The sequence below is a fragment of the Anser cygnoides genome, chromosome 5 (assembly GCF_040182565.1).
Source record: "Anser cygnoides isolate HZ-2024a breed goose chromosome 5, Taihu_goose_T2T_genome, whole genome shotgun sequence".
Classification (NCBI taxonomy): domain Eukaryota; kingdom Metazoa; phylum Chordata; class Aves; order Anseriformes; family Anatidae; genus Anser; species Anser cygnoides.
Genome location: NC_089877.1, coordinates 47,519,661 through 47,529,551, shown reverse-complemented (window position 1 = coordinate 47,529,551; position 9,891 = coordinate 47,519,661). Strand labels below are relative to the sequence as shown.

Genomic DNA, 9,891 nt, shown 5'->3' with positions numbered 1-9,891 from the left:
AAAAGTTGTTGCCCAGAGAATTTGTGGATGCCCCATCCCTGGAGGTATTCAAGGCCAGGTTGGATGGGGGCCTGGGCCACCTGATCTAGTAGGTGGCATTCCTGCCTATGGCAGGGGGATTGGACCTTGATGATCTTTAACGTCCTTTCCAACACAAGCCATTCTGTGATTCTATGATAACAGTAGAAATACACCACTGAACTAAGAGTAAAGAGGGATTCACCCTTCTCGGCCTCCTCGTTTCCAAACACATACACAGAGAGTGAATATTTCCCCTTCAGTACATGCAAACTTCTGGGAACTGGATTTTTCCATGTCTCTATACAGCATCTAGCCCTGTGGTGCTTCTGTCTTAGATCTGAACTTCAAAGTGTGACTGCTTCAAGTAATCAAATTACTGTATGTGTTTCTCAGTGCAGTTAACTGCCACCTCTTTAACACCGATGTATGACATCACAATGTAAAACTGTAGTAGAGAATAAGCAATGGAATCTGTAGAAGATCACCAGCCAGCTTACTTTAACATTTAGCTGATGAGTCTTTAAGTATGTTTCCCATCAGGGTGAATCTCTAAATGAAGATCTGCACAATGTCATTATTGGTGAAGGAAAAAGCAGCAGCTGCATTTAATTAAAAATTCATAATAGCTTTGATTGTAAGCATTTCCTATTTTACTTGGTTGTATCTTTTGCCCCTAAGGCTGTTGACCAAATCTGAATTTGTTTGGAAAGACTGAATGCAAAAAGTTCAGCACATGATAAATATTAAATATATATTTTTTGTTGATGTAAAAATATTATTCTGTTATAAAAATATTTTATTGAGCAGCTTTATAGCTGGAAAGGCTGTTAATAGAAATTTGAGATTTCATTTGGCATCCAAACAGTATATGGTGAGGAGACATGTCTCTCTATGATCCAGTTTTAATTACTTTGAATTAAGATTGAAAAATTGAGATCTGAATGTAAACATCCATTCTTCACAAATCATTGCTTCTACATTTATGAATTTTTCCATAAAATGTATTTGTGTTTTATATCCAGGTACAACTTAGCTTGAAAAGTAGAAATTATACAGAGATTATACAGGATAAATAACAGTTCCTGCAAAACAAGACAGTTTGGTGGGTGGAAACTCCATGGTATTCTATCATTACAGTTCCCAAAAGCTAAAAAATCTTAGAGAATAAACTTCTATTGCTAATTTTGTTCTGTAAATAGATTGTGAAACTTAATATACATTTCAATAAAGTACTCAACAGAAATTGCTGTTATTAACAATATACATACAATCTGATGCAATCTGCAAATAAGTCTTATATATTCCTCTTTACTCCAAAGAGTGGACCTAGCACTTAGGGAACTCTTTTATTTATTTATTTATCTATTTATTTATTTATTATGACTTATTTCATCACTAGGTAAGATATAATTTTATCTGGAAAACCTTCCTTCTCCAAGAACACTGGGACACTTCTACAGAAACAGTGTTGGTTGACATTCAACATAATCTTTAATGTCCCTCTATATAAAATTAATGAAGACTGGGGCTGGGAGGGGAGAGGGGGGGAGGGTGAAGCAGAGGAAGCAAGCAAGCAAACCAAGAAACAAAGAGAAAAAAAAGAGAGAAAAAATTGGAATTGTATTCCTTGTGTTATCACTGTATATATTTCATCCAGTTTTACACCTCTTCTTGGCCAGCCTTCTGTGTCCGTCCTTCTTGTTCTTTCTCAATAACATTGCAGCTTGTAAGATGTAAATCTTTCTTGAACAGGATGCACAACAAAGGTGTAATAAATTTACATTAACAAAACCTAGTAATTCTGAGGAGACAAGGTTCGGAACTTGGAAATGTGTTTACTCTATGTACCCTTGCACAGTGTGGGTATAACACTCAGCAACACTTCAAGAAATCATTTCTCATTCAAAATTAATTATATTGTAGCTACAGATTTAGTAACATACTGGCAATTTCTATTGATTAATCCAGGGATATTGTGGAAACCTGAAGCATACTGAAAGTGCCTTTAAAAGGAGATGCTGATTTTAATTGGAGGGAATGGTACACAAGCCTGCTAAATAGAGGTGAGTGATGTCATTCTTTTAGAGCAGTCACAGTTGATGATCTGTGACTTATCACACTGTATGTGTTCTTCAATTAAAATAGTTTGTTTCAAAATAAACCATCTTAATATCCTTATAGCAGTTTAGAATTACAACAATTGTGATTTGCATTGATAGAGATGAAAAAGAGAAAGAAAAGAGACACAAAAACAACTAGAAATTGAGGAGAGCCTAATAAATTCAGGATTACCAGTGATTACAGCACATTGTCAAGCATATACTACTTACAACTCATCTTGAACTTGCATCATACTTCCTAGTTGCTCAGTCTTTATAATATATGAATTTAATCTTTTTGTTATGACAACAGGTGGTGGCTTTCTGCACTTCCAGGCACATGAATACTGTCAAGCATTACTGCATCTGATGCCTTGTAAAATAATCTGATATAATTGTTTCTATGTGCTTGGGGGAATCTCAAAGGAGATCTCAAGACCATTTTATTTTCTATCAACTTTGTTATTATTCCCTACAATCTTACTGAAGTTGCTATTTGGAGAAAAATTCTAGTACCTTTCCACCATAGGAACTGTCTTTTCTGCAACTTGCTTTAATGTTTATTTATTTATTTATTTTTCCTATATCATTATCAAGTTTTACTCAACAACAAATTTCCTTGAAATTACTTAAAACCAAGAATCCTGGAGTCATTTTACAGACTAAGAACTTGACCATGACTTGATGATTTATCTTCAAGTAACTTATTGCAAGATCCATCTCTGCTATTGTTAAGTAGCTGAAGTTTCCATACTTTTTCAGAAAAGTTCTAATTTCAGTTATTGAGGATATGCCAGTGAAATTCAGAGGGCACAGATTTATACCAATGTTGAGCATGTTTGAGGAAGCCACTGTCTTTAGCAATGGTATTTGTGTCGCTAGCAAAATGACTAAGAAACAAATGATTACACTATGCACTACATGTACCAGTACTGTAAATCAAACAGATTTACTGCTTAAATGGAAGGAAAAAGAAGGCTTATCTACCAAATCCCTTTCTTTTTATAGCATTCATTAAGCATATTTTGAAAGTCATTCTCCTATATGTGTAAAATCTTTACTATATTTTTTCACAGGTACATATATCTACATTTATTTATTTATTTATTTTGTATGTTTGTATGTATACACACAAAAAAAGCAAGCAAAACTTCAGTCTCTCTATATAAATTATTTTATGTCATCAGAGAGTCTGCAGTTATTTACATTTACAGTGTTTAAAAAATAGTGTTTTTGTTTTGTTTTGTTTTTAATAGCCATGTCCTTGACTGTTAAAGATGAGGACTCTCTTTTATTTTTATTTTTTTCTAGTGTTATTTAACTAGCTTCCTCCCTCCACCTACCATCTTTTCTTAATGTGATTTGGTAATTTCATGCCTCTGGAATGTCACCAGAAGTAATAAAATAACAATTTAAAAACAGGTTAAAAGCTGATCTAAATGACACCATTCTTCTGAGGCTATTAAAAACAGAACTCACAGCAAGTCCTCACGTTGCTAGACAGCTCTGAAACTTCCATGCTTAAAAAGAATTGTTTTGTCTCAGGGAATATTCTATTCAATAAAGGGCCAACTGAGATCTCACAGATTAATATGTTCTCATAGCAGATTACATAGTTCATCTTCTTCCGCTCTTCTAAAGAATGCCTTTTCCTTTACTACTCTAATCTCACCCTGATTTTTATAACACAGATGTTGAAAGATTTTATGATTTAAAAATAAGCATTATTAATGTAGAAGAAATATTATATTGTTTAGAGTCCTATCATAACAACTAAAGGTGCAAGTGCTGACAGGTTTCCCAGTCTTGGAAGACTGAAAAGCTTATTCCTTCCTTCCTTCCTTCCTTCCTTCCTTCCTTCCTTCCTTCCTTCCTTCCTTCCTTCCTTCCTTCCTTCCTTCCTTCCTTCCTTCCTTCCTTCCTTCCTTCCTTCCTTCCTTCCTTCCTTCCTTCCTTCCTTCCTTCCTTCCTTCCTTCCTTCCCTCTTTTTCTCTCTTTCTCTCCTTCTCTTTCTCTTTATCTTTTTTCTTTCTCTCTTTATCTTTTTTCTCTTTCTCTCTTTCTCTCTTTCACCCTCCCCTCTCCTCCCTCCCCTCTTCCCCCATCCCCATTCCCTCTCTACCTCATCCTCCCCACCTCTTTCTCCCCCTCTCCCAGCCCTGCCTCTCTCCCCCTTTTCCACCCTGCCCCTCCCTCTCCCTACCCCCTCTCTTCCTCTCCCTCACTTACTTTCTCTCTCCACACCTCTCTCTTTGTCTCCCTCTCCCCACCTCTCTGTGTCCCCCCTCACCTCCCACTCTCACTCCCACTCTCCCTCTCCCCATCCCACTCTCTTTCTCTCCCTCTTCCTCCCCTTCGATCTCCTTCTCCCTCCCCTCCCTTCTTCTCCCCCTTCCCTCTCTTCCTTCCTTCTCCCCTCCACCTCTCTCTTCTTTCTCTTCCCTCTTCCCCCTTTCTTTCTCTCTTTCCTTCTCTTCCTCCCCCTTCCTCTCTTTCTCTCTCTCCCCTCTCTCCCCCCCCCCCCCTTACTCTCTCTCTCTCTTCCTTCCTTTCTCTCTTTCTCTTCCTTTCTTCCTTTCTTTTTCTTCCTTTCTTCTTTTCCTTCTGGAAGGGGAGTGAAATAGTGGAGAGAAAAAAAGTAGAAAAAGGAAGGCTATAATTTGGAACTTCCATTACTGAGAATCAGGTGAGACAAAAAAAAAAAAAAAAAAGGTAAGAAATTAAGGTTAATGTTTCTCACTTCTCCCTCCCTCCACATTTGGGTTCTCAACTGACAACACTGCAGTTGCATTGACATTAACATTATAGTTCTGATCAGGGAATGCATTTTTGAAATGAATCTCCTGGTCAATGAATTGAACAAATGTATGATAATTTGGTTTGCACTGGGGTTTGTCTCAGAGAGCATGGCTGGATGCCTTTCAGAAGAGAGTAAAGAGGAAAACACAACCATTAGCATGCCTGCTGAACTCTACCATAAGTGAGATGTTCACAACAACAGACTAGAACTATGTCAAAGCACAAAGTCTTTCAGTATTAGGCTCTCAACATCAACTGCTTTGCTGTATATATCCATTCCTATTGGTCTGCATTACATACATTTTCAGGCTACAAGAACCTTTTTCACTACAAGTCTCCCCTCCAGGAGTAAACAAATTGTTTCTTCTACCCTTTCCCTGCTCCTGTCACCAGCCCTCCTTCCCCCCATCAAAGAGGGAAAACAAAATAGAGGGTCACTTCAGGAACAGAAGGCAAATGACATATAAAAAGTTTAAAATGTTTTTCAACTTCAGATACAAACAAGGAAGTTGCTGTGAGAAGAGAGAGGAGGCTCAGGCAAAGGTATTACTACATGTTATTTTATTTTATTTTATTTTATTTTATTTTATTTTATTTTATTTATTTTATTTTATTTTATTTATTTTATTTTATTTTAATTTATTTTATTTTATTTTATTTTATTTTATTTTATTTTATTTTATTTTATTTTATTTTATTTTATTTTATTTTATTTTATTTTATTTATTTTATTTTATTTTATTTTATTTTATTTTATTTTCCTTCCAAACTGTGCCTGTACAAAGCACTAACTTTAATGGTTAGGTGATTTTGTAGGCCACCATGGATATTTATCTCCAGTGAGTGAGTGAGGTCTTTGTCTGGTAATTAAAAAAGCCATTAAATCTTGAAAACACACCATGGGGAATCTTGAAAACACAGAGCTTTGTATTTGTATCTGAAAGAAAATAAGTGGTACCTTTTCCCCATGCCACGTATCAAGACACCATTAGAAGAAATCTCCATGGAAATACTTGTTTCTTATCCAGATCTATCTTATGATTTGTTCAGAGAGAGTTTTGATATACAGGCAAGATTTCATAATACTTTTGTAATACATCCCCTACAACTACAAAAAGAAACAATCACAGTACTCACACAAAGGTACTACAATGACTTCATCAGTCTGATTTAGAAGGGATAGATTTCCAAGGGTTTGAGTAGAAGGAGCAATACAAAAGAAAACATGCTGATGAGCGGGACTGGTAAAGCCATTTTGTGCACTGTCTCACTTATGCTTTCTAAGTAAGTCTTTAAGTGGAAGAAGTATCAATACAACCAACGTCATATCAGAAAATTGAACAATTCCAACAGAGTAATTGGTTACAAAAAGATCCATTGTGTTGCATTCACAATATTTCTGACACTTTTGAAATTTCTGCTACAGTATTTGGTCTAATTAATCAGCAGCTATGTTCACGATTGGGTATGGACGTCTGGAAAGGCCTTTGCTCCTTAATATGTAAGTAGAAATACTCAGACTGTGTTTTTTTCTGTGATGGTCAAATAGAATTGACAGATCTGTATTAAGGACAGCTGCAAGCCAGCAGTACACAACAGTATAGGATCTTGCTTGTGTGCAGCTCTGAATCAGAGACAGACTGTGCTGATTTTGAAATTTTTCACTTATCTCAAAGTCTACATCTGATGGTGTGTGTCATCTACAGCCAGTAGTGTCTCCTGGTTTCCTGTATCAGATCACTGTATTACCATACATAGCACAACCATGCAATAAATACCCAGCAATCAGCTTATTCAATCTTTTAAAGTCTGGTCTGGTCCAATTTCTCTTTTCCTGCCTCATTGGCCAAAGATACTGAAATTTGGCTCTGACTGATATATCTGGAATATTGATATTGACCATAAAAGCTTGTAAAACACCAAAGCTGGAAGATTGCTTTCTATCTATATATTTTATATATGATATTATTTATAGTTTTGGTATGCATGATGTTCAGTACTTGAAGCCTGGTTTCTCTTGATGGCAAAGACATAGATTTTAGTCTGTTTAAATTGGCATTGATTGTAGTTACAACCTTTTGTAAACCTGTGAACCCAGAAACATTCAGTAGTGTCTGTGTTCCTGTTAGTGTCTTATTCATGAGACTTCCTGCCAGGGTGACAAAGCAACATGCTAAAAACTTTTGTCATTGTCTCATATAAAGTTTTACATATAGTGATGAAGAGATGTGAAATATGTATGTATTGATTTTTGGCTGGCAGAAAGAAATTTCTGAAGGAAAGACAGAGGGAAAAACAGTGGGAGCCAGACTGTCAGATTTGTATCTGTGTTTCATGGAAGAGGATGATCCAAGTATGCAGTGGATTTTTGTTATATCGTAAGGTGGCAATACCAGAGCGGACTTAAAGGGCAGGCTAGTGTGTAGAGAGTTTTGTAAGCAGAGAAATTGGATTCTAGGACAGCACAGTAATAGCCTTCAGGAAATTTATGCCTTCTGGAAAGCCATGAAATAAGAGAATGTCTAAAGACTTCAAAGAATGTTATTTCCAGAGAGTATTTCCAAAGTGGATTCCAATGTATAATCCAGATTTTTGAAGAGAGAAACCTCCAGAACTTCAGTTTTCTGAAGATATATAACTAAAAAATAAGTAGGTTTCTCTTTAAATGTGGTTTCTACAATGTCGTGAATGAATTACAATGTTATTAAACAAGAGCTTCGGCTTTCAATGGTAGGAGAAAACTTAGTTAACTGAATTCCTTGTTTCCAAGGAAATTTAATTTGTTTCCTAATTTTCACTTAAAAAAAAAAAAAGTACATAAGTACATATTTCTTATACTTCTGCACAAATTTCCACTTCTTACCTCTTTTCATCCAACATCTTTAATGCATTTGGCATCTTCAGTGAAAGAGACAACCAACTAGATTGATTGAGAGGAATGTTAAAATAGACAATAGGCATATGTTTATGAGTGTTTAATTAAATATATCTCCTTTCAAAAATACACTTTTTACTCTGTTCTATTAATTGGCATTGTGAAGCTTTGAGATATATGAGTTCAAATTAATCTTATACTTTGAAAGTCACGTAATTTTAATGAAGCTAAATATAACAGAAATTATATAGAACAATAAAAATACATTCTTTAGGACAACTATGAATTCATCTGATGATGTTAAGAAAATAAAAAAAAGTCTTCATTTGAGTTCAAATTGCTTATATGTTTTTTTTTGTCCTGTTCCAGTTTTGATTTTTCCCCTTCTTGTCCATAGATAGGTTTTGTATTAGATTCAGATCTGAGTGCCAAAGTCAATGAGCCCCTCTCTGTTTCAACTCCAGTTTTCCATTCTCCATTCAAGAGGGTTACAAATAAGTGAAACCATATATTTTGAACTGTAACTCACTATTTTGTATAAATGCTGGTTAATATTTATAAGCTACTTGCGTTTTTCCCACAATCTGTCTTATTTTCTTTAGTACATCAAGCGCCAAACCTACATATCTATAGCAGTATGTTTTTTCGCCCATCTCAACATACAACCAGCTTTAGTGTCACGTGAAATGCATGCAACGGAAATGCCTATGGAAGGTGGAAAGGAACCAGAAAAAAAATGTATCAAAGTTTGCTTCTGGGCTTAGTAGCTTGTATGTTTTTCAAAGTTTCTGTGCTATAAAATAGAAAAGAAAGGGTTAACCAGTTAATTACAAATATCACCCTCTCAACCCCATAGAAACAAAAAATTAAAATTAAAATTAAAATTAAAACCATCACACCTATGGACCATACCTGACCCTCAGGTTTCCTCCTTCCTGTATGTACCTCCACTCTCTCACTTTACTGGGAGTACAGATGCACTATATTTAGCATTACATGTAACTCCTTCTTCAGGATAGTTTGCTCTACAAAGCTATAAAACAGCATTGCCCCTCTCCATGTTTGTAGTTCTCCTGTAGCTTATTTATTTAGTGGAAATATAGTTTTGGATTTTTGTCATACGTGGTTGTGATGATTTTACATTGATTCTCTCCTGCCTTCCATTCTGCTCTTTACAAGTCTTTTCTCATGCAAATGCTGCAAATGGAATTTCTGAGACTACAGTATTAATTATCTCTCAGCTGATACCTTCATTTTAGGTTGAAACTTTTTTTTTTTTTTTTGAGATAATCCTTTAAAAGTTGTTGCATTACCTCTAGTCAGGTACAAAAGTTTTTCACTCTTTGTACATCCTATCATCTCCTCCAATTTGCAGCACACCTTCAGCTACCTATGGGTGTTGTATCAGACATATAGGTGACTGAGGGTGTTACATTATTGCCTTTTGTCAGCATGAGGTTCCTTAGCATCTGTAGCTGTGTATACCAATTTTTCTTCAGAATCGGGGAAAAAAAAAGGTTTGGAAAAGGTTATGGTTCTAAAGTAATTATCAGCAAATGATGGTTTTTTCCACAGGCAGTTCTTTATGCAGGAAAATAGCAATATGTTCTAGTAAACAATTATAACTCCTGTAAATTTCTGTGTATTTTACAGGTCCAAGGGTTTAAAAGTCTGAGGCAAGTCCAAGTTCACTGACTAAAGACTGCTGGATATATAAGACTGTAACCACCCCTTTTATCCCACTACTATGACCTCAAAAGAAAGACTTGTCAAAAAGCATTCATAGTAACAGCATATGTGAATATTTTCACTGTTTAAAGTCTGCCACTTATTCCTTTGTACCACTCTCGTTGCTTTCCTGAGATCACATTAAACTCAGCTGAGCATAAAATGCAAAGGAAAAGTGACCCTGAAAGGTCCCTTTTAAGCACTCTATGCTTCCCTGACTCATTTTAATGTGGCTGCCACGTGGTTCAGTAGCTGCATAAGTGCATGTGCTTGTTTAGTCCTGCCGTAAATGTTTCATCTCTCCCAGGAAGATAAAAGGACTGCCCCCTTATATTGACTCCAAAATTATTATTACTTTCAAAAAATATA

At 35.6% G+C, this 9,891-nt stretch overlaps 1 long non-coding RNA gene across 2 annotated transcripts; it reads left to right on the top strand.

The window, feature by feature from the left end:
* Window positions 1-476: 476 nt before the first annotated feature.
* On the top strand, window positions 477-9,680 carry LOC106033800 (uncharacterized). 2 transcript variants are annotated; one of them, XR_001205564.3, is made up of 6 exons: window positions 477-562; window positions 1,990-2,084; window positions 4,732-4,806; window positions 5,414-5,462; window positions 6,346-6,420; window positions 9,448-9,680. It is a non-coding gene; the product is annotated as an uncharacterized lncRNA (long non-coding RNA). The 2 variants fall into 2 exon arrangements; XR_001205563.3 differs by lacking the exon at window positions 4,732-4,806.
* The last annotated feature ends 211 nt before the right edge of the window (window positions 9,681-9,891 follow it).